The 24,063-nt window shown below is 38.9% G+C and overlaps 1 long non-coding RNA gene across 2 annotated transcripts in view; it reads right to left on the bottom strand.

Moving 5' to 3' along the window:
- LOC131396549 (uncharacterized) overlaps positions 1 to 24,063 on the bottom strand; it is a 63,139-nt gene that overhangs the window by 15,494 nt on the left and 23,582 nt on the right. The window contains exons 2-4 of one of the 2 annotated variants that reach the window (XR_009216581.1): positions 19,316 to 19,463; positions 13,799 to 13,920; positions 9,167 to 10,243 (exon numbers count right to left, since the gene is read on the bottom strand). This is a non-coding gene — a long non-coding RNA (uncharacterized LOC131396549). Of the gene's footprint in view, positions 1 to 9,166; positions 10,244 to 13,798; positions 13,921 to 19,315; positions 19,464 to 24,063 lie in introns of those variants that run through there. The other variant, XR_009216582.1, reaches the window with a different exon arrangement.

Below are 24,063 nucleotides of genomic sequence, written 5' to 3'. Positions count from 1 at the left end.
ATTTATAGAGAAACTAAAAGTGTCACTATGAAAGAAAGGCAAATTAAAGCTGTATTATGGGCAGGCTCTGTGGCTTAGCAGTTAAGTGCATGCATTCTGTTACTAGCAGCCCAGGTTCGGATTCTGGGCGCACCAACGCACCGCTTGTCCGGCCATGCTGAGGTGGCGTCCCACATTCAGCAACTAGAAGGATGTGCAACTACGACATACAACTATCTACTGGGGCTTTGGGGAGAAAAGGGAAAGAAAGGAGGAGGATTGGCAATAGATGTTAGCTCAGGGCCAGTCTTCCTCAGCAAAAAGAGGAGGATTGGCATGGATGTTAGCTTAGAGCTGATCTTCCTCACACAAAAAATAAAGCTGTATTAAATACTGTTTACACTTGTCTATTCCACAGGGTAGGTTATCAGCTATTCTATCTCTGCATGGGGTTGACCTATCATAAAAGCAGATGGGTCAAAGAAATACTTGACATATTTTTTTTTTTTAAGATTTTTATTTATTTATTTTTCCCCCCCAAAGCCCCAGTAGATAGTTGTGTGTCATAGCTGCACATCCTTCTAGTTGCTGTATGTGGGATGCGGCCTCAGCATGGCCAGAGAAGCAGCGCGTCGGTGCGAGCCCGGGATCCGAACCCTGGTCGCCAGCAGTGGAGTGCGCTCACTTAACCACTAAGCCACAGGGCCGGCCCGTACTTGACATATTTTTGAAGTATTTCGAGTCCCTGTGCATTTAAAACATGCTATTCTTTCTCGTAGAACATCCTTTGACCCTTTGTCGTGTAGATTTACATCTAACTCCACTCATCCTTCAAAATTCAGCTCATCTCACCTTCTCCAGGAAGCCTTCCTTGTTTACCATCACAGCCACCCTAGACTGATTACTCTCTCTCTCCTCTGGGTTTCTGTGTCATCTTTTTTTTTTTTTAAATTTGATCACGTTCTTGTCTCATTGATTTCAGTCGTTGCTTTACTTGTTTCTTTTCCCAACTACTCTGTGAGAGCACCGAGTCTAATTTGATTTTGCGTTCCCAAGGCCTAGCTCACTGGAAGCACTCAAAGATTCTTTGTTGGATGTATGAAAGAACAACTTGTTACTTCACTCGGCGATGGAACGTAGTTGGTTTAGTTGCTGGGTTATGTGCTAAGCACCCTCCACTGGGAGGCAGTGTTGTGCAGTGGAATGCTCTCAGTTTTGCAAGACAGAAAGCCTGGGCTCCCACGTCAATGCTGCCACCTTCTACCTGCCTGTCTCTGGGCCACGCACAGTCCTCTTAAGACACCAGCAAAACCGGGAGAATGAGAAGAAGAATATTTTTCTTACAGGATTATCGTGAGGAGTAAAGATAATTTAGGTAGATTTAGGTAAATTATCCAGCATATTTTAGGTGTTACCATAAGGTAGCTCTTGATTACTGATTATTTACTTATATAATAATGAGCACAACGGCAGGTGAAGGGCTTGTTCAAAGTGTTGTTTGCAGTTAGGCTGCAAACGATCCTCGCTCTAAAAGCTGTCAGCCCGCTTCTCGCCTCCCTCAGAGGGCTCAGGGTTGGAAGCCCGGGGTTCAGAGGCTTTCAGGGCTCCATGAGATGGGGAGTTCCACTGGGGCTTAGGCAAGTCAAGGGCTTGAGGGACTAGTATTGCTAGGCCCTGGTTCAGCTGCATGTGCATTAAATAGATTTTTGTGCGCAGGCCTGGGAAACAAGCCACCATCTATAATTCTGTTTCTATGGGGAAAGGCTGTCTGTGTTCCAAACAACCAACTTACTAATGAACTCCTGGAACACAACCTATTTGTCGACGGGGACCAGCTGACTGGGTTTACATGGCTAAGCCTGCCGCCCCAGCGACTGCACAGTGTTGATCTAATTATAATGAATTCTTGACGGTGACTAATCTAGCTGTGGTCTCCACAATTGAAGAGGAATTTTGAAAAACTGGAGAGGGTTCTACAGAGAACCACAAAGATGATTAAAGGACTGGAGGAAAATCTAGTCTGGTCTCTATAGTTTTAAGAGGATTGTAGAAACTACTCATGTAATAATCACGCTCACATGAAAAAAAGTATTTGATTCTGTACTGTGTCAAGTACCTTTATCATTTGCTAATTGACTACGGATTTGTAGAAAAAGGAACCAATGTTTGCTGAGCACCCATATCATGGTATCAGACACTTCTCAGGCCTTCTACACAATATTTAACTGTATCCTCATAGCCACCCTGCCAGATAGACATCATTGTGTCTATTTCACAGATGAGGAAACGGAGATTCAATGAGACTAATTTGTGGAAAATCTTATAGCTAATAATATAGAACATAGATTCAAATCCAGGCCAGATTAATTTCAAAGCCCCTCTCACCAATTTTCTACCACGCAGCAGGAGTGATCTTTCTGAAATATAAACCTGATAATGTCCTTCCCCTGCATAAAACAATTCTGCAGCCCCACTATGCTCCTGGGATGAAACAAGCTTCTTAACATGGCGGACGACTTCGCGTGTGCTGCCTGCTGCATACCAACCTTGCCTCCTGCCATCTCCCATTCCGCTGGGCCCCAGGGCTGTATTCAGATGTCTTCCCATTTCTCTGTTCCTCTGCATGTTTCCAGCCTCCAGGTCTTCACACACAGCTGCCCCTCCTTTCTTGTCTTTCCTTTTCCATTGATCGACTTTCTTCTGCTCAGCCCGTGGATCTCAGCTTGTACATGGCTTCCTTTGGAGGCCTTTCCTGGGCGTCCAAGCGCGGGCTAATCAGCCCTTCTCCACGGTCTCACAGCATATCCCGTTTCCCGTATAGCAGCATTTATCGCACTGCCTTGTGACTGCGTGTTGATTTAGTCTTAGACGCCCACCCAACACACACACACCCCCCCCACTCAATAATTATTTGTTAAATAACTGTTGAATGATCATATCACAAGTTATTTTCACAAACGGTAGTTAAAATATTGACATTTACAAAACAGTTACCTTTTTTTTAAAAAAAAAAAAAAAAGAAGATTTGAGATTATCCTGATCACAACATGGCTCTTCCTTGTTTTCTGATATGTTTTCTTGAGAGGAAAGAAAGGAATACAGCTGCCAGTAGGATGCTGGAAGTTCTGCAAAATGTGAGCATGCTCATGCGAGTGTGTCCCATGGTGGACCTCATCCATCATCTAGGTCATGGCAGGAAAGAGTGAGAATCTTCCATCCCTTAGCTTCAGGAAGGACCCAGGGAATCCATTACATTCAAAAGAACATTGGTCTTTGAAAGATCCTCCAGAGAGAAATCTCCAACCCCATCTGGTGTCAAACAACGCTTGGGGTAAGGAAATTCTTCTGGTTGTTTAACTTCAGCATGCCCCTTCTTCCTCTGCTCTTGGCAAAGGAGAAAAAGCAGCCATCATCCTCCAAGCAGTGGCTCTTCTGAAGTTTGTGTCCAATGCTGACGCTTCTTAAGTCACCATGAAGCTTCTCCTCTCTAGGCTAAATAATCCCAGGTCCTTTAGCTCTTCTTTGCTGGATACTGAATGATTATTTTGTTTTTACTCTGAACTCTCTCCACATTTTCTCAATCCCATTGAACTATGGAGGCCAGAACTGGCCCCAGCTCTCTGTTACAGCTCTGATCAGTGCAGAGCAGTGTAGCAATTACCTCATGATACAGACATGCTTTTCATTTGCCACAGTTCTCTGCTTGCATTTTTTTTAATCAACAGAACTGCAGGGTTGTGACAATTCCTCCCGGTCAACTGGCTATCCACTAAAGCTATACTTTCAATTTTCCAGCCAACTGCCTTTGAGTGGTTGGCACCTTGCCTTTGAATATGTTCACTTTTCAACTCCAAGTGCATAACCCTGAATTTTTCTCTGCTGAACTTCATCCGGTCTATGTCCCATTATTCCAGTTGACCAGCATTGCCTTCTATGACTTACTCTAGCCTGCAGAGATCTTTCCTTTGGTGACACCTCAGGGTTCGTGTTGTTAGCTGCCTGCTTCCTGTGCATATTTCCGATTCATCAGTGCATTAATCAGATTAAGCTAAATTATGCTGCTGTAAACAAATCACCCCCAAATCTCAGTGGCTTAAAACAGTAGTTTTGGGTTTCCTTTTTTATTTCTACTACATTTGCTACACTGGTCAGCAGAGGGGCTCTGATCATCACAGTCACTCCATGGTCCAGGTTGGCAGAAGTTCTACCATCTTGTGACATCGCTATCTCTACACAAGGCTCCGGGTTTGCTAGGGCAGAGGCACAAAGCATGGAGAGTGGAGAAACTTCACATGTTTATTCCATCTAGAAGGGATACACATTGCTTATGCTAAGATTTCTTTGTTAAAGCAAATCACATGGTTGTGACTAATTCCAGGGGGATATGTGCTCTGAAGAAGAGAAGAGCTGGAAAGAAATCTTGGTATTCATGAGTAAGTTCTCCCACAACCAATGAGATTCCAATTTTCCTAAACACAGTGATCTTCTTTTATTTCTGCATTGTCCATAAATTCTTGTAAGAAGACTCGTAGCTTCTGGGCCTATCTTTCTCTCACTCAGCATCTCCCACAAAAAGAGAGGCATTTTTCTAGTCCATTGTCCAGGTTATATATGATGATGTTAGGTCAAAGACTAGGTTCTGCAAAAAGCTGCTAGCAAAATAATAAGACTGAGCAACAGATCATGTTTTCTCTCTACTCACGAAGGCACCATGTAAGATAGAATTTTAGGAAACCAGTGGCATGACCCTGTGAGGCATCTCTCTCTCTATCTACCAGATCCACCGCTCAATCAGATATGTAACGGATCGCGTGTTACAAACAGAAGAAGGAAGTGAAGACCATCCCCAGTGGTTTTAAAATCTAAATAAGACAAAGGAATCTGGTGGAGAAGTGGGCACTGCAGAGGAGAAAGGACAAGGGATTGGGAATCTGAGCCTCACTCAGCCTCTAGGGAGCTCTGTGGCCTCGGGAAAGTCATTCCACCTTGCTGGGCCTCAGGCTCCAGTGCTGTCTTGGAATAGAGTAGGACTTGATCCGTGGTTCTCAGCTCTAGCTGCATAGCAGAATCCCCTGAGGAGCTTTTTAAGAACAGATTCTTAGGCCTCACCTAGACCTTCTGAAGTCATCTAGGGCGGGACCTGGAATCTATTCATAGATGAAGAGATAATCTCTAATGATATCCTTAAATGTGGACTATCCCACAACTCTGCCGTTGACCTTCTCTTCCCACTTTGTACTGAAGCATTCAGTTGCCATCGATATTTTCAGGACTCTATATCTTCAGTTCAAACCTAAGAAGCACAAACTGAATTCATCATTTCATTCAGCCCTAAACTGCTCAGTAAATATACAGATTTCCTGGGAGTGAATGGTACAACCATTCCTCCAATCAGTGAAATTAGAGAAACCTGGATTCATTTTAGATTCCTCCCTTTCCCCACCCAGTTAATCTTTCAGTCCTAAACATCTCTCCCCTTTATGCCTGGAGTCACTGCCCTAGCTCAGGCCTTCATCGATCTGTTGCCTGGACTATCATATTAGCCTCTTTCTAGATTTTCCTGAGTTGAATCCTGATTCCTCCTCCTACCCCATCTATACTCCTTAGTTCCAGAGTGACCATTCTAATATAAAATATCTGCTAAAAAATCTTCAGTAGTTTTTCCATTGCCACTAATTTAAAATCTAAATTCTCTTGCATGACATTCAAGCTCCTTCAAGATGTTCTCCCACCATTTCAGAGCCATTGGCAGTGGCTTCTCTGCTCACAGTTTACCCCACAGCGATACTCAGCTACTAGTGGTCCCTCAACTTCTCCATGTCTTTGCACACGTTGTTCTCCAATGGAAACCTTATTTCTACACCCGCTTTCTGAATATGATCTGCCCACTGCTAGCTTTGGGAAGTCTTCACAGTCTCCTCCTGGACAGACTGAGAAACTACTTCTCCTATGCTTCCACTGTACTCTGCTCACACTTTCATTAGTATAGAATTTATTTGATTGAGTTATAATGGCTTCTCCACATATCCATCCCTCCTGCTAGAATGGAAGCTATTGAGGGCCTGGGGCACTGCCTGGCACAAAGCACAAATATGTGAAGAATATAAGAATGAATGAATGACCATGTCAGCTCTCAACATCCTATAAGTCGATGAACGCTTCGGTACAAAATATGAAGTGTAATGTTAAATTCCATGATTAAATTAACACCTGAGCAATGATTTGCAGCAAGATGGGAATGGACAGAGGTCTGAGCAGGAGAGGAAGAAGAAGGGAGGGGGCAGCCAAGTTGGGGAAAGGTAGACTGGCAGAATCATGGGCGTGCAGCACAGACAAAATAACGTCCTGCCCCCAGTTCTGCCCAGTGCCCCCCTTAGTGTTGTTTTAGGAGATCAAATTAGAAGTGAAGTGCCTAAGAAATTAAGACCCACTCCATTGAAAATCACTTACTAGCGTGATTTCACAGAACCGCCTGAGTTCTTAAAGCAAATTTTCATTTCCAGCTGCTTTCCTCTGACCTTCTCCTCAAGTATTGACATGTGCTAAGCCTAAAAAAGCTGAAATTATCCTTAGAAAAACTAAAAGCTGCAGAACTTCCCAAGTGAAGACATCTTCCCATTGGCTCTTGCCTGGAGGAAGGCTTCCCTGACAGGCTTCTTAATGCTCCCGCAATGACCAACGACTCAAATATGTGACTTCTGTGGTCAAGGCCATCATCACCGTGAAAAACGTCTCTCTTTTAATACATTTCTTGTTTAAACAAACCTTAGAGGACTGTTTGGTGCCAGATTCTTAGAACTGGCGGCACAATGAATTTTTTTTTCTTAAATGTTTATGCTCCCAGCTTGTAGAATTTAACTTAACAAAGAATGTTTAGTGTAAGGTAGCAACGTGGATGAATAGTTTTTTTGTGTGCTTACTAAAAATGGGGGCTCCCAAGAACAAATCAAAAATCCATTAGGAATAATTCTGCTTTACCCAACGATGGACAGAAATCATGCAGGGAAAAGGGAGGAAATTATAAAAGACCTTATTCTAACAAGACAAGAGAGTCAAATGTCAATTGAAGAACTGTTAAACGAAAACCAGAGCAGCCAACAGCTCAGCTATAGGAATGAGCCATCACAACCAGCTCTCTGTGTCTCTCCTTCTGTGTCTCAGTCTCTCTCGGTTTCTCTCTCTGTCACACACAGACACACTTCACAAACGGAATTCACTCAAATAAAACTGTGTCAAGGCAAAGACCCTTTTGGCTTGACACTTAAGCTTTCCAATAGTTACTAGTATGAGATTCTTAGGCAGCAAAGAACAACAAGCCATGTTAAGAGTATTCTCTGCCCTGTAATCGATATAAGACTCACTTTAAAAGGCAGCAAGTGAGGTTTTTAACATGTGCCGTGTGGTGGTTTTAGGCAATCTTTCCTTTCAGACACAAAAAGAGATTAATAATTCCCCCCACCCCCTTTTGCTCTATTCCCACTGCAGTGCACTTCCCCAGCAATGAAGAAGAAAAACAAAATTCAAGTAACAAGATCATGGAAATTCTTTTGCAAATTTGCTCCAGTGTGCAGCTTCTGCTAAGGGAAGGGAAATGGATTGGGTTGGGTCAACAGAAGGAAAAATCTCCTTTGACCTCAATCTTTTTCATTCTCCTTCCTCAGAGACAAGTTGGACTTTGGATGGGGGGTGGGGTCCTATTACAGATGTGGCCCTAGTTACAGCTCCATCACGTGATGGGGACAGCAGAGCAGGTGGCTTCAACATGCTTGATGCTCCTGCTAGTCCCTCATTTTACCATGAACTTGTAATTTTTTTCAAGATTGCTTATTATGCTAAAATATAATCTCTTTGGCAAAGGCTGATGATCACTTTGTGAACTTCAACTAGGCCGACAGCAGAATAGCGTCTGAGTCATCTAAGAATGTCCTTCTAAGGAGATGCCCACATGCTACCAGCTTATGCCTTTTCCCCGACAGACCTGTCCTTTGTCATCTCCCTCCCACTGTCACTCCCATCTTCTGCCATCTTCTCTTTCTCATGCAGCCTTACACCCTCTACATTAGTTTGCTAGGGCTGCCATAGCAAAATATCATTGACTGGGTGGCTTATAAACAACAGAAATTTATTTCTCACAGTTCTAGAGGCTGGGAAGTCCAAGATCAAGGTCCTGGCGAGGTGTGTTTCATTCTGAGGGCTCTCGTCTTGGCTTTTGGTGGCTGCTTTCTCCCTGTGAGCTCATGTAATCTCTTCTTTGTGCTGGTGTTGGGTTTGTGTTGGGGGACAGGTGTGGAGGGGAAGGGAAAAGGAAGAGAAAGAGAGTCAGGGGGAACTCTCTGGTGTCTTCTCCTCCTCTCATAAGGACAGTAATCCTATTGGATCAGGGCCTCACCCTTATGACCTCATTTAAACTTTACTTAGCCCCATAAAGACCCTATCTCCAAATGCAGTCACATTAGGAGGTGGAGCTTCAACATATGAATTTGGGGAGGACACAATTCAGTCCATAGCCCCTACCCTTGCTTCCTTCCTCCCGTCTAGCGTAACTTTGGTTCTAGAGACTAAGTGGCTGTAACAGGAGTAGATGTGTCAGGCATAAAACTGGGAAAATTGGGCCCAGTGAAGAAAGGCATTTAGAAATAGGAAGCAGATTAACTGAAGTGAATGGTACCACCGTCCATTTAGTTTTGCAGCCTTAAAGCCCAAAGTAATTGTTGACCCTTCTGGTATCAGCTAGCTATTGCTGAGTAACAAACAACTCCAAATTTTGATATTTTAAAACAACATTCATTTATTGTCACTCAGGTATCTAAAAGAGAGCTGGATTTTGGCTGATCCAGGCTGGGTCACTCTGTTTTAGGTTGCAGCAGCCAAGGTGCTCTGCTTCCTGCTGTTGGTCTGCAGGGTGGCTCTACTCCACATGTCTCTCACCTTCCTTGGACGAGTAGGCCAGTCTTGCCGTGTTCCTCTCATGGCGGTGGCTGATGCCCAAAAGCAAAGCAGAAACACACAAAGTCTCTTAAATCCTAGATTTGGAAGGGTACACACATTTCTGTTTACGTCATTGACTGAAGCAGGCACCAAAATCAAGGCCGAAGTCAGCAGTGTGGATGCGGGGAGGGGTGAAAGAGTCAACACACCACATCTTCCTCTTCTTTACTTCCCATAGCTGACTTGTAACATTGGCTTCCTTGGCTTATTGATTTTATCACCATCATCTCCTGAATATGTCTGGTTCTCATCCTCTCTTCCAGCACTGCCCTAGGCTAAGCTACCATGGTCCGCTTGGACTCTGCAATAGGCTCCTAACTGGTCTCTACTTATCCAATCTTGGACCTAACCCCAAAGTGATCTTTCAATGTCACAGATCTGCTCATGTCACTTCCTATGACTGCTCTTTGTTCTGAAGATAAAGATAAAAATTTCTTATGTCATCTAGGGCCCCACATAATCTGACAGCCATTAGCTCTTCTGTCTCATCTCATAAGCCACTTCCTCTCTGTGTTTTGGTCCCACTGGCTTTCTTTCAGTTCTTTATAAGTGCCAGGCTCCCTGCCACTTCAGGGCCTTTAAAATGCTGTTTCTTTGCCTGGAACCTCTCCTCTACCCCTATGTTCTTAATTCTGATTTATCCTTCAGAACTCAGCCTGAATCTCTCTTCTTCAAGAAAGCTTTCTTTGACGCCCCAGACCAGATCAGCTCTTTGTTTTAGAAAGTCTCATATCATCATATACCTTTACTTCATGTCTTTTTTTGATTTTGTCATGATGCATTTATTTGTGAGATTATTTAGTTAATGTCTCATCTCCCCAAACCCCAAGGGTAAACTCCATGAAAGTAGGCATCCTTTCTATTTTTGTTAATCATTATATCTCAGTGCCTAGTATGATGCTTGGTACATGGTAGTGACTCAATGCATTTTTGTTACATGAATGAATGAACAAACTGGTCCAAATAATCAAGAAAACAAAACTAACTCTTTTGATTCTCTTTCTCAAGAACCTGAGGGCACCCATACACTTCTTATTAATATTTAACACAGACATTCTATTTCAGAGAAAAACGCAATCCAGGACAAATGACCGTTTCACAGGACAATGAAGAAATCTTTAGCCACAGACTCCTTCTCTCTGTATCCTTCTAAGACTTAATCCAGATTCAGTCTAGCAGAAGAAAATATTCCAAGACTCAAGGACTCTTTTCTCTGTTTCACTTCATGGATGTGTCTACAACTGCTGAGCAGGCTTATTGTAGAACATGAATTCCTCTGAGAAGAAAAACATGATTAATCATATGCTAAATAAAGACAGCATATTCAGGGTTTTTGTTGAAAATTATCTTTACTATTTTCAATTCCAATCAACAACTATTATTAGCATGATGGTAGATTGTTGCATTAATAGCCCCAATTAGTGGTCCCCTTGTGTCCACGTTCTTTGCAATGTGACTTTGCAGTTCATCAAAAGATGGACTCTATTTCCCCACCCCTTGAATCTGGGCTGTTCTTGTTCTTTGACCAAAAGAATGCAGTGGAAATGACATTGAGCCAATTATGAACCTATGCCTCAAGAAGACTTGCATACTTCTGTTCTTGGAATTCTGCCACGCAGCAAGAACAAGCCCAGGCTAGCCTACTGGAGGATGAGAGGCAGTGTGGAGCAATGTCAAGTTGTCACAGCCAAGGCAATTCTAGACCAGCCCCCTAACAACGTCCAAGCAGAGATCAGCCAAGATTGCCTCAGACAGCAGAACCACTCAGCCAGCCTATAGATTCCTGAGCTAAATGAATGCTTATTGTTTAAGTTTGGCATGGCTGTTACATGGCAATAACTAACTGAGACAATGTTTAAGGCACTGTTACTAGGCTTCTAAAGGAAATTACTACTTCTCCAAAACATTTATTAACTGAATGACTTTGGGCAAGTTAATAGTTCCAAGCCTCAGATTTCTGGTCTATGAAATAGAGATAATAATATTGTGGCAGAAAAGGGATCTAGTTATCCCTCAAAATCTGTTATCTTCTTTTCTCCATGTTTCAGATCCCCATATTTTTAGCTGGGCACATGGCCACCCACATAGATGTGTTTATATCACTAAGTTCTGGCCAAGGAGCTCTAAGTGAAATATCATGTAGTAGAAATCTTCCTAAGTAAGCTGGTATATTTCCTTTGCCCCCTTTTTCTTCATCTCCTTTCTCTCTACTGGAATTGCAGCTAGTGGCCAATTATAAGGGGGAAAGACATTCAATCCAAAAGGACTTTGGAGAACACAACTGTGAAACAAGCCCTGGACTGCCTACCTCTGGACATTTTTGTGAGAGAAATAAAATTCTCACTTGTTTAAGACATTGTTATTTTAAGTTTCTGTTGCTCACAGTTGAACCTAATCCTAGCTAATATAAATAGCTTCCTTGCTGGTTTGTTGTGAGTTAGGTGATAATATAAGTGCCTGGCATCATGTCTAGTACACAGTAAGAGACAATAAATAAATGTAGCTCATATTATTTTTTTATTGATAATAATAGTAGAGGCAATACCAACGTACCTCCCTGGCTAATGTTGAGATAAAACTGGCAATATTGTTGAAGTCAGCTAAAGCAATGGCGATAGTCACAACATTTATATAAGAGTATAGATCTATGACATCTTTGTTGATAATTTTATTTTAAAGAGTTTCCTTCTTACCTTGTTCCTCACTAAAATAAAAATTCTATCTGAATGAAATTTAGGAAACAGATGTACATTAGCAATGTTAGTGCAGTACTCACTTTTCACAAATTTTAACTCATTCATGTAGTAAATCCTCAAAATATGGATTTTGAGCATGTTCTATATAATTCTTTTTCCTTCATAAACATTTCAAAACTATATTAAGAAAATGCAATCTTCATATGTACTTGGAAAGCAATAGTATATGTAAAGAACTATATTTACTAAGGCAATACAATTTCTTAAAAATTATACCTCAACTTTAAAATATTGAAAAATTTTATTTTAGATATTGGAAGAATAAATACTTTTTAGAAAACTATTACCATTGTAACTCTACCATTAGCTTCTTTGGTATTCTCTACTGTGAAGATCGTTATTTTGAGACTTGGAAAGTCAGCAAAAAGGCATGCAGAACCTCCCCCAGTACTGAATCAATTTTTTAAGACAAGTTTTCCTCAGAAATATGATGAAACACAGAGAAGTCATTCAGAATGAATTACTCAAGCAAAAACTCTTTTTAATTATTCTGACATTGGAAAAAGAACTCACAGAGAAATTCTGTTCACTGTTGATGCCATATAGCGTTTGATAGTTATGCGTCATTACCAAAGTAACTAACAAGTCCCAATTTAACTAGCGTGGGGCTTTCCCATTAAGGTGCTTTTTGAAATTAATTAATTACAGAAGCCTATTATGAAGGCTTTTTAATAAGTCCTGTACCGTGGAGATCAATAGAGATCCTTAAAATGGCTATTAGGGGAAGTTGGTTAGAAAACTGCAAGGAAACCTAAACTAATTCAACAGGAAAGTCAAGAAAAGGTTTCACGGTGTTTGTAGACTTGTGATGTCTTAAGGAGGCGTGGCAGTCTGACTAGTGAGATACACAAGTACACGAAAAGCATAGGTCAAGGCAAAAAGTGGAATAGCCTGTGGACAAGTTGCCTATTGTAGCAGCCAGTGGGATACTAGTTGGGAATAGTACAACATAAGACTGGGAATGTAGACTGTGACATTGTACAGGGCACAGTATGGGATGTTATATCTAATTCATTAGTAATTGGTAACCATTAAAGGGTTTTTAACAGCAAGGCAAAAAAAAATCAGTGCTGACTTCACTGGGTGAATTCTACCAAACATTTAGAGAAGACTTAATACCAATCCTTCATGAATTCTTCCAAAAATTTGAAGGTGAGAGAGCACTTCCCAACTCATTCTATGAGGCCAGTATTACTCTGCTACCAAAACCAGGCAAAGACATCACAAGAAAAGAAAATTATACACCAATATCACTTATGATTATAGACTCAAAAATCTTAAACAGAGAATTAGGTAACCAAATCCAGCATCATATAAAAGAATTGTCTTCCTTGACCAAGTGGGATTTATCCCAGGAATGCAAGGTTGGTTGAACATTAAAAAATTAAGTAGTACACCATATTGATAGAATAAAAAACAGTAACCACATGAACATTTAAATACATGTAAAGCAACCCCTATGATAAGAAAAATTCAGCAAACTAGGAAGAGTAGCTAACTTCCTCAACCTGATAAAAGCCATCTAGAAAAACCCATAGCTAACATCATACTTAATGGTGAAAGGCTGGATGCTTTCCCCCTAAGATAAAGAATAAGACGAGGCTGTCTACTTTCACCAGTTCTATTCAACATTGTACTAGAGGTTCTCACCAGGGCAATTAGACAAGAAAAGAGATAAAAGTCTTTGTGATTGGAAAAAAACAAATAAAACTATCTCTATTTGCAGATGACATGATCTTATATGCTGAAAATCCTAAGGAATCCACACACACAAAATCCCATTAGAGCCAGTAAACAAGTTCAGCAAGGTTGTAGGATACAAGATCAATATGCAAAATTAATTATATTTCTATACAATAGACAATCCAAATATGAAATTAAGAAAGCAATTTCACTTACGATAGTATCATAAAGAATTAATTCAGAATAAATTTAACAAAAGTGCAAAACTTATACTCTGAAAACTACAAAAATTGTTGAAAGAAGTTAAGGATAATCCAAATAAATGGAAAGACATCCCATGTCCCATGTCCATGAATCAGAAGATTTAATATTGTTAAGAGGGCAATACTCACCAAATTAACCTTAGATTCAATGCAATCCCTGTGAGAATCTCAGCTGGCTTCTTTGTAGAAATAAACAGGCTGATCCTAAAATTCATATGGAAACTCAAAGGACCCAAAACAGTCAAAACAATCTTGAAAAAGAAGAACAAAGTTGAAAGACTCGCATTTCCCAATGTGAAAACTTAATACAAAGCTACAAATAATCAAGACTGTGTGGTACTGGCATAAGGAGATATACATATAAATATATGAAATAGAATTGAGAATCCAACATAAACCCTCACATTTATGGTGGATTGCTTTTTAAAAATCTCTTAGATATGATATCAAAAACACAAGCAATCAAAGAAAAAAATAGATAAGTTGGACTTCCTCAGAATTAAAAACTTTTGTCCTTTGAAAGACATCAACATGAAAGTGAATAGACAAACTACCAAACGGGAGAAAATATTTGTAAATCATATATATAATAAGGAACTTGTATCTAGAATATATAACATCTGGTCAATAGCAAACAAATAATCCAATTTAAAAAATGGGCAAGGAGGGGCCAGCCCAGTGCTGTAGTGGTTAAGGTCACGCACTCCACTTCAGTGACCCAGGGTTCGCAGGTTCGGATCTTGGGCACGGACTTATGCACCACTTATCAAGCCATGCCGTGGCAGGTGTACCACATATAAAGTAGAGGAAGATGGGCACGGATGTTAGCCCAGTGCCAATCTTCCTCAGCAAAAAGAGGAGGATTGGCAATGGATGTTAGCTCAGGGCTAACCTTCCTCACCAAAAAAAATTTTTTTAATTGGGCAAGGGATCTGAATAGACATATCTCCAAAGAAGAAATACAGATGGCCAACAAGCACATGAAAAGATGCTCACCATCATTAGTCATAAGGGGAATGCAAATCAGAACCACAAGGGATACTTCTTTACACCCGCTAGTTTGGCTGTAATAGAAAAGACAAACAATAACAAGTGCTGGCGAGAATCTGCAGAAATTGGAACTCCCACATACCACTGGTGGAAACGTAAAATAGTGCAGCCCTTTTGAAAAACAGTGTGGCAGTTCTTCAAAAAGTTAAACATAAAGTTACCATATGACCCAGCAATTCCATTCCCAAGTATACACTCAGGAGAAATGAAAATATATACCCACACAAAAACTTGTAAATGGATGTGCGCACAGCAGTATTCATAGTAGTCAAAAGGTAGAAACAATCCAAATGTTCATCAACTGATGAATGGATAAACAAAATGTGGTCTATCTACAGGCTACAACATGTATGACTCTTGAGAACAATATGCTAAAGGAAAGAAGCCAGTCACAAAAGACCACATAGTTTATAATTCCATTTATATGAATTATCTAGAATAGGGAAATCTAGAGAGACAGAAAGGAGGTTAGAGGCTACCTAGTGCTGGATGGAGAGATAGAAGGATTGGGAGGTGATTTTTAAGGGATAAGGGTTTCTTTGGGGGATAATAAAAATGTTCTAAAATTGATTGTGGTGATGATTGCACAGCTCTATGGACATATTAAAAACCATTGAATTGTTAAAAAAAAATCGGTGCTATGTTGGAGGGAGATCACTCTGATGGGAGTGGAGAGAAACAGCACAGAGACCAATTACGAGGTTATCACTCTTCTAATCTAGACTCTTAGAGAAAAGACACATCACCTCAGGTCTTTTCTGCCTTCATTCTCCATGCCTATTCCACTCAGATATAATTAGAATACACCCATTTCAAATTTGTACTTGGTAAATTGATAAATATGCTACAGGGTGGGACTTAGGAAGAGGGGATCATAAAAGGAGCTCCCAACTCTCTAATGATCATTTTTATATTTAACTAACCAAGGGAAAAGGCCATTTCTCAATCGTTTACTTTAAAGGTCAAGAATTTAGACTTAGGGCCGGCCCGGTGGCTTAGCGGTTAAGTGGGTGTGCTCCGCTACTGGTGGCCCGGGTTCGGATCCCGGGCGTGCACCGACACACCGCTTCTCCGGCCATGCTGAGGCCGCGATCCACATACAGCAACTGGAAGGATGTACAACTGTGACATACAACTATCTGCTGGGGCTTTGGGGAAAAAAGAAAAGGAGGAGGATTAGCAACAGATGTTAGCTCAGAGCCAGTCTTCCTCAGCAAAAAGAGGAGGATTAGCATGGATGTTAGCTCAGGGCTGATCTTCCTCACACACACACACACAAAAGAATTTAAATTAGATTCTGAGCAAGAGTTACTTAGCCAACGTAGAGCCTCAGACTAAGTGGTGAATAAATTTCTGCTTTGTTTATGGCACATAGTAGTCCTCAATAATATATTTTTTAAATATATTGAATGAACTTTTTAAAATTATTTTATGGAGTTCATATTGGTTTATAGCATTGTATAATTTCCGGTGTACATTATTATATATCAGTTTCTGTATAGACTACATCATGTTCACCCCGATAGTCTAGCTTTTATCCGTCACCATACGTATATGCCCCTTTACTCCTTTTGCCCTCTGCCCCATCCCCTTCCCCTCTGGTAACCACTAATCTGTTTTCCTTAACCATGTGTTTGTTTATCTTCCACATTTGAGTGAAATCATACAGCGTTTGTCTTTCTCTGTCTGGCTTACTTCACTTAGCATAATACCCTCAAGGTCCATCCATGTTGTTGCAAATTGCACAATTTTGTCTTTTTTATGGCTGAGTAGTATTCCATTGTGCATATATATATATATATATATATATATATATACACACATACATATATATATATATATATCTCACATCTTCTTTATTCCTTCATCAGTTGACGGGCACTTGAGTGTCTCAGCTACCGTGAACAATGCTGCAATGAACATAGGGGTGCATAAACGCCTTTGTATTGTTGATTTCACGTTCTTTGGATAAATGCCTAGTAGTGGGATAGCTGGGTTGTATGATATTTCTATTTTTATTTTTATTATTATATTTTTGGTGAGGAAGATTAGCCCTGAGCTAACATCTGTTGCCAATCCTCCTCTTTTTGCTGAGAAAGATTGGCTCTGAGCTAACATCTGTGCCCACCCTCCTCTATTTTATGTGGGATGCCCGCCACAGCATGACTTGACAAGCGGTGTGTAGGTCAGCGCCCAGGATCTGAACCTACGAACCCCGGGCCGCTGAAGCGGAGCATGCGAACTTAACCACTACACCACCAAGCCAGCCCCATATTTTTAACTTTTTAAGAAATATCTATACTGTTTTCCATAGTGGCTGCACCAGTTTGCATTCTCACCAGCAGTATATGAGGGTTGCCTTTTCTCCACATCCTCTCCAACATTTGTTATTTTTTGTCTTGTTAATTATAGCCATTCTGACAAATGTAAGGTGATATCTCATTGTAGTTTTGATTTGCATTCCCTAATAATTAGTGATGTTGAATATCTTTTTAAATGAATGAATTTTAAGGATAAAAATAGACTTTATGATGTATTATATAAACATGGCCAAGAAAGACATTGTGAGATGAGAAAATGAAACATAATCTTAAACTGATGATGGAGAAAAATTAAGAATGAAGAGAAAAGAATAGTCAATCATTTAACAAGACAGCAAGGCTCTGAGATGTGTCATGACTTCCATCCCTTTCAGGGAAAAAAAAAATTGGAAAGAAATAACAAATTGTAAAGTTATGTAAAAGATATTATATAAAAAGAGTTACATAAAAGAATATTGCACCTTAAGAATACAAGACAAAAATCAATTAATGTAATCCATCACATCAACAGTCCAAAGAAGAAAAATCATATGATCGTATTGATAGATACAGAAAAAGCATCTGACCAACTCCGATACCCATTAATGATATAAGCTCTGAGCAAACTAGGAATAGTGGGGAATTTTCTCAACTTGAGAAAGGAAAAAAAAGGAAATTATACAAACCAGAAACGAAAGGCTTTTAAGGACGCAGAGAGAAAAAAATCAGTTGTTACTCATGCAAAAATTTGCTAAAGTAAAAGTGCAATAGAGAAAAAAGAGATTAAGGAAAAGAGTAAGGAAGTAAAAGAAAACAGAGGAAAATAAGGAGCTGTCTTCAGTATTCAAAATTGAAAAAAATGGTCAAACAGTCATCAGAAACACCATCCTGGGACTGTTATGTTCTCCCCAACCAGTTCTAGCCAGAGAGATCTGGTTTCTCCTATCTAGAGAGCTCCTGTTCTTTGTCAGAGGGAATAATTAGGAAGTTGCAAAGAAATAAGCCCAAAATTCAGGGATTGCCAACTGCCATCTCACAAGAATGATGATTAAAATATCGTGATTAAAAATCAAGGACCTTTAGCCTCTTTGAGTGCTGATTACAAAGTGATTAGTAGGGATTACTGTGAGATTAACGGTGTTTGCAAGGAAAATGATTTGATTCATTCCAGGCGTTAAGGACAGAGGTGGCAGATGGTTTAGCTATAACAAGAGAAACTGTAAAACATATAGAGTGAAAGACAGTGGATTTTTATTCTATTTCATTTGAAAAAGAAAAAATAGCTTTTGAAGGATGAGGACATATTTAAAGTCATATAAGCTTAAGTCATACAAGCTTAAGTCATACCTTTTCAATTTATCAAGAGTGCAAAAATGCTATGGTTAGTTTCTGTCTGGAAGGAATGGAGAAATCCAGATAATGAAAACATTAAGGCTAGGGTGCCTATTTTGTCCTTTATGTATTAATTAAAAGCCCTTTGATGAGAATTTATGATGTGAACTAACTTGTTTGGTTTACTATTTAGACAGGTGTGGAAGCACATAGAGTAGTTAAATGTTTAAACTAGTACTTGCATATGCAGATGACATGTTAATGATTTTATCAACTGATGAGTCTGTAAAAACCATCCCCTAAATTTTTGAAGTGTATGTTTAAGGCAGCTCGTTCTAAAATAAGTTTAAGAGCACTTATTTTCTTGATGGGGCTGACAAATAGGAACAGGTGGTCATCTTGGAAGAGGTCGTTGTTTAAAAATGAACCCATTGAGAGTTTAGGAAGGTTTTTGAAGAGTCAAAACAATGAAAAATCAAACAGAAAATAGATGTAGCAGATAAGTTAGTGTCTCTTTAGCAGATTTGGAAGTTATTTTATTGTACTGAATGTGTTATTAATCAAAAAAATTTCTCATTGCCTTGAGCCATATGGAAGTGATTTGCCATGTTTTTCTTGCTGTCCATTTGCAAAGTTGTGCTTCAGGGAGCTGGCAAAGTGCCTTTTAGAAAAACACTATCTTTACAAAGGTACCTTAATGAACTGATTGAAGACAGGATTCTTTGCATGACAACCATGAGTGAAGCGGTTGTCTTAACTTGTTAGAAGAGTCTATGTGAGAAAGAACTTGATGAAAAAATTCTTTCTCAAATAATTCTGTTATTCTGAGACATACTTAGGAAGCATGTATACTAAATACACTGACTACTTAGAATCACCTACAGAAAAACCTTTCCAGTCAGTACAGTTTATAAGCACTATTTTATAATCTTTTGAAAACCTTTGGTATGAAGAAGAGAATTACTGATGTAGAACTATTAAAAGGCTACTGAATCCTCTCTTGAGGCAAAATGATGTAAGAGAAAGAGTCAGGAGATGAGAGTCGAGAGATCTGGTTTCCAGGACAAAATTCACCACTACTTGCCACTCTTTCCCTGTCTTGTTTTCTTCACCTGAAAAAAAAATTATAATAATAATAGCTAACATTTATAAAATGCTTACTATCTATCAGGCACAGTTAAAACAGTTTATATAACTTGTTACATCTGCCAACAACAATCTGGAGTAAACACTATTATCATCCCCATTTTACAGATGAGGAAACTGAATGAGATAATAGAATATATCAGACCTCCTATGAGAATGTATTATTAAAATGCAAGGTTGGGCTGGCCCCGTGGCTTAGCAGTTAAGTGTGCGTGCTCCGCTACTGGCAACCTGGGTTCAGATCGTGGGCGCGCACCGATGCACTGCTTCTCCAGCCATGCTGAGGCCGCATCCCACATACAGCAACTAGAAGGATGTGCAACTATAACATACAAATATCTACTGGGGCTTTGGGGGAAAAAAAAGGAGGAGGATTGGCAATAGATGTTAGCTCAGAGCCAGTCTTCCTCAGCAAAAAGAGGAGGATTATCATGGATGTTAGCTCAGGGCTGATCTTCCTCACAAAAATAAATAAATAAATAAAACGTAAGGTTTTTTTTTTTGTCTTAATAATAATATGTAATCTCATCTGCAGAGTAGTTGGGTGTAGTCCAGACTAAGAATGAAGGAGACAGATTAAAAGTTTCCTTCTATACCCATTCATGATAAAAAAGCTTAGCCAACTAGAAATGGAAAGATATGTTCTTAATTTGACAAAAAGAATCTATAAAAAACACACAATGAATATCCTACTAAATGGTGAAATATTAAAAGTTCCCCCTTGAAATCAAGAATGAGATACAAATATCTTTATCAACACTGAACTGCAGTTTTTAGCCAATGCAATAAGGCAAGAAAAAGAAATAAAAATTATAAGAGTGGCAAAGGAAGAAATAGAACTGTCATTATTCACTAAGGACATGATTGAGTACGTAGAAAATATGAAGGAATCTGCAGTAAATGTAGCAAGGTCACTGGATACAAGGTCAATATTAAAAAAATCAGTATTATTTCTATATAATAATAACAATTAGAAAATGAAAATTTAAAAATAATATCACTTAGCATTTAAAAATCATAATACCTGGAAATAAGTCTAATGAAATATGATAAAACATCTACATAGAAAACTACAAAACAGTATTGAAAGAAAAATTTAACAAATATAAATGCACAGAGAAATATGCCATAATTGTGGACTCGAAGACTTAATATTGTAAAGATGTCAGTTCCTCCTAAATTGATCTAGAGATTCAATGTAAATCCAACACAAATCTCAGCAGTTTTTTTTTTTTTTTTTTTTTTTTTTTGTGGGGAGATCAGCCCTGAGCTAACATCCGCCAATCCTCCTCCTTTTTTGCTGAGGAAGACGGCCCTGGGCTAACATCCGTGCCCATCTTCCTCCACTTTATATGGGACGCCGCCACAGCATGGCTTACCAAGCAGTGCGTCAGTGCGCGCCCGGGATCCGAACCAGCGAACCCCGGGCCGCCGCAGCGGAGCGCGCGCACTTAACCGCTTGCGCCACCGGGCCGGCCCCTCAGCAGTTTTTTTAAAAAATGGAAATTTATTACTTGATCCTAAAATTTATTTATAAAACTACAAAAATTGATTAGTCTGTTATTGGTACAAAAATAGACAAATAGACCAAGGGATCAGAATAGAGAGTTTAGAAACAGAATCACTGTAGTGCCATGGCGAAAGGCATGGTCTTTTCATATGATGCTGGGTTAATTGATATCCATATGGAAAAAAAAGTGAAACTTGAATCTTATCTCTCACTATACACAAAATTAATACCACATGAATATTAATTCTAAATATGAAACAATAAAACTCCTAGAAAGAAGACATATGAAAATATTTCCATGAGTTTGAAGTAACAATTTCTTAAACCAGACATAAAAAGCATTAACCATAAAAATAAAGATCTATAAGTTGGACTACATTAGAATACGAACTCACATTCATCAAAAGACATTAAAAGAGTGAAAAGGAAAACTACCAAGTGGGAAAAAATATTTTTAATACAAATATCCAACCAAAGAATCATATCTCTATATATGAAGCATGCCTACAAATCAATAGAAAAAAGCAGACAACTCAGTAGAAAAATGGGCAAAAGCCTTAAATAAGCATTTCATAAAAAGGATACCCACACAGTCAATAAACATATGACAAGGTGCTCAATTTTATTAATCACCAGGAAAATGCAAATTAAAACCACTGTACACTCATCAGACTAGCTAAAATTAATAAGACTGGCAATACCAAATGTTGGGAAGAATGTGAAGCAATTTAAAACTTCATACACTGCTGGTGGAAGTGTAAATGTGTATAATAACTTTGGAAAACTGTTTGACGATATCTAATAAAGTTGAACTTACCCAAACCCTCCATTTTTCAACGTATAACCAAGGAAAACTGATACATATGTGCACCAAAAGTCACACACACAAATGCGCACAGCAGGACTATTCATAATAGCTCAAAATGCAAAACAATTCAAATGTCCATCAATAGTGGATGGATAGATATATTATGAATGGATAAATATATTGTGGTATTTTCATACAATTTCATACATTCATACACAGCAATGAGAAGGGATAACCTACTGCTATATGAAGCAACATGAATGATTTTCACAAACATTAATGCCGAGTGAAAGTCAGATTTGAAATAATACATACTTTTGATTTCATTTTTACAAAGACCAAAAACAGGCAAAACTATCTATGGTGAAAGAAGCCAGAATAGTATTTGCAGTGATGAGTGACTAATTGGAAGCACAAGGGGGCTTTCTACTGTGTTGGTAATGATCTATTTCTTGATCTGAGTGGTGGTTATGGGGGTGTGGTCACTTTACAAAAATTATTTGGCCAAACAATTATGATTTGTTCACCTTTCTGTACATATAATATTTCAATAAAACATCTACTTAAAGAAAAGTTCACTTCTACCTCCATAAGTCTATGAAAGTTTATAGGCAGGAACAAGCAGAAGAATATGAACATAACCAATTGTTCTTCAAACAATTCTGGCAAACCCTACAGAAATGATAACTATGTCTGATCATTACAAGCCCTGGAATGTAAAAAGAATACTTGGGGTTTGAATTATTTTCTTTTTAATTAACAATGTAAGATCAGAACTTTATTTTACCACTTTAACAAAGAATAGCGTTTATTGTTGACATTGCTAAGAAAGCATATCTACTGCTATACTTTCTGCTTCTAAATATTATGAGTAATTCTCCCTCTTTAAATTTGTTCCCAGCTAGTCATGCCTATTTTCAAATTTCTGATGCTCCTGAGTCCTATGTATTCATTACGTGTTGCTATTGATTTTCTTTCCGCTTAACCAACAATTCTCATTGCTAAGTAGCAAGGTTCAACCTCAAAGTAACTGGTGTAAATTCTCAGGATACCAGGCTACTAAAAGCAGCAAACTATAGTTAAGTCTTCTTTCTCTTTTGTCACTTATGAAAAGTAGAAAAGTCTACTTTTCTACTTATTTGGGAGCATTCCAAATAAATTTTGAATACACTATCATGGAAACTTAACTCAAATGGTGGAAAGGAAAAGCTGATTAATAATCTGCTAACTCAGAGTCCTTATGATGAAATTCAAAGACTTTATTCCTTTCAATAATCAATTCCTTTCAATAATCAAGGCAGAAAGAGAAAAGCAATAATAAATTGCTGGTTTACCTGGAACCCTGGTTTTACATTCTCCATGTTAGAACTTCCTGGATCCTTAGAAAGCTAATTCTAGAACAAATCCATTACTGTACCTCAGAGAGCACATACACAAACAAGAATTGGGCAGTACATTTCTACTTTTTAAAAAATTGCTGTATCCCAGGTTTCTGAGAGCCATAGGTGAATTGCCTTTGGACAACTTCAGATCTGGTAAATAAACAACCCAGATTCTTCTTCTAAGCACAGATAGCTAGAAGCAAAATTCTTTTAGCCATGGGTTGGAACTCTCCATGGAGAAATCAAAGTTTTTGCCTTTCAAAAATTGCCAGTGGCCTGAAGCAAAAAAGTTTAGAGCCCGTTTTCATCATTTTCATTGATACCAGGTCCTGTTATACAATTTTGCACCTTTCCAGCTCTTCCTTATCAAGAAGCTTATGTTAACAAGGAGAAAACAAGTTGAAGCTCAAATTCTTTGAAATGGACACTCGCCTTATCAGGGACTAATCTGTGATGTCAACATCTCTTAAGATGCAAAAACAAAAACTACCATATTTGAGGCCAAATAGAATTTGGCCAGGTCTCATTTTCCTCCTTGTGTCGTCCAGCTGATATAAAGAATATCATTGTCCATTAAGCACTCATCTATGTGACACAAACCAAGAAGAACAGCTATCTGCAACTGCTCTCTGGCACAGCATCTTGAAGACCAGAGCAGCATTATGAATATGTATTTTTCAAATTGAGCTCATCTAACATCCTAAAGTCGGTGTGATCAAAAGAGTAAGCATCCCATTGCCTTCTCAGAGACCATAATTTGTGAAAAAGATAATGTTTTGACGTATATTAAATGTGGTATAAACACTCTAAGATTAAAGTCAGATTATATACCAAACGGGAAGTCAAAGCACGAAGAGGAGAAAGGA

This window comes from Diceros bicornis, chromosome 33 (assembly GCF_020826845.1).
Source record: "Diceros bicornis minor isolate mBicDic1 chromosome 33, mDicBic1.mat.cur, whole genome shotgun sequence".
Lineage (NCBI taxonomy): Eukaryota > Metazoa > Chordata > Mammalia > Perissodactyla > Rhinocerotidae > Diceros > Diceros bicornis.
The sequence above is the reverse complement of the archived record's forward strand: the minus strand, read 5'-3'. Positions and strand labels throughout refer to the sequence as shown.